The sequence below is a fragment of the Papilio polytes genome, unplaced genomic scaffold (assembly GCF_000836215.1).
Source record: "Papilio polytes unplaced genomic scaffold, Ppol_1.0 DF821400.1, whole genome shotgun sequence".
Classification (NCBI taxonomy): domain Eukaryota; kingdom Metazoa; phylum Arthropoda; class Insecta; order Lepidoptera; family Papilionidae; genus Papilio; species Papilio polytes.
This window is the reverse complement of record NW_013527804.1, coordinates 4,083,064-4,085,043: the sequence shown is the minus strand read 5'-3', so window position 1 is coordinate 4,085,043 and position 1,980 is coordinate 4,083,064.

Here is a 1,980-nt window from a genome sequence, read left to right as displayed (position 1 = left end):
AATTTATTCCGAGCATTTATAAAACAATCGAAAGTGAAACACAATAGACGGTGTTTGTGCAAACATTTATGTTTTAAATGTAGGTTGTCATTGCCGAAGTACTGGCCACAAAAACCTTTTTTGTTTAAATTTTTTCGAAAAAAATTATGGATGGACATAAAGTTTTAGAATGATTGGGCATTAGAAACATGCGGTTATTGTTCAATATAGGAATCTGACCATGGCGTTCTTCAATTGTTTTTTTTTTAATTACATCATACTCTAATAAGAGCAAATATACTAATTCCATAATATTCCGCAATATTGTAAGGGTTTTTACGGTTAGGTTTCAAAGATTATAATTAAATTCCTTTTGCAAACTTTTTAATTTGGTAATCCATCTATTTTTAAATATGTTAAAATTGATTCTTATCAACTACAACTACAACTACAACATTAAAACTAAAATATTAGTTAAGATAATCTCCATTTTATAGACTGTAAGACTTTGTCCGAAATTGTTAAGTAAGTTTTTCTAATAAAATTTTATTACTCTAACAAGTTTACACTTAATATTAGCATAATGGAGAGCAATAACTTGATTCTGATTTATTTGCGACGCCGTCAAGATCTGGTTTGTTATTCTATACTGTTTTATTATTCTATACAACAGTATACACAGTAAACACACACTTTTTTGTTGCCTAAGATGTCAGGAATTACAGCTTATTTTTCAATAATTCTTTTTGTAATAAAAAGCCCTACATTTACGTCATGCTTTAGGCTATATATTTCAACGCCGTTAAATTTAGGGGTAAATATTTTGGATAAAAACCCTAATACGGGAAAGAGATCATAAGTTTTTGCCAACATCAAGGAAGCAAGGTTGCCTTAGTTAGACATCATGTCAAATCATTTTACATTTTCAATTGATAATTTGACAAATGTAAAAAATAAAATGAAGTTTTTATAATTTCATGCGGATGAAGCCGCACGGGAACATCTACTTTAATATATTTACATAGTTTTTTTATTAAATATTTGAAATTAACTACCGTATAATAAGTTAAGTGTTATTTTACAATTGAATATACAATTTCACATAAAAGAAAGTAATTACTGTAAAGTCAGTAGACATTCGGTCGCCAAGTGGTTTATCATTTACACACACAATAGAAAAATTACACACTTTTACACAAACGACCTTGAAATTGTACACATGTATTACACACATGCGCGTAAAGTATTCCTAACATTATCAGCAATGTACATTTTAGATTGTACGAAGATAACTTATCAATGAAGAGTTCAAATTGGTTTTCGTTTGAAATATATTCATTAATTTAAGGCCTTAACGAACTCAGAGTCGTTAATTGGCCACTATGGGTAACAATACAGTAGAATTATCATATTAAATCTATACTAAGAGGAACAATTTAATATACAACTTATAATTGGCAGATAACTAAAGATTTTTCTTTGAGATGCTTTACTTGGTTAATGTTATATTATACTCGTCTTGCGTAAACATAATAGTATCTTTTACGTGAATTGTTTTTGCAGCAATGTTAAGAACGTACACCTGAAACTAAACTATCGCACGATTGTTTAGTCTCGCTTTGATTCCTATGAGCTTATGTAGAGGTGCGCACACTACTCAATTTTTTGTGGAACTAAACAGTTCAATGGTTGCAAAACACACAACAGTGGTGCGATAGTTTAGTCTAAGTTGTGCCCCACTCTTAGAGACCGTTCATCGTATAATTTTCATATGTAAGCTATAAAATAATTGACAATCTTCCCTAGTTCTAGTTGACCAGCAGATCTATAAAGACGATCCATCTCTTGTCTCTTCTTCCAAAAAAAAACAATAATTCTTCAAATATAGAACAAAGATTTCACTGACGAACAGACTTTCTAACAAGCTTATACGTTGTATAAAGTATTATGTGAGAATGTTGAATATAAAACGCAATGGACATTACGGATACAAAAGTGACC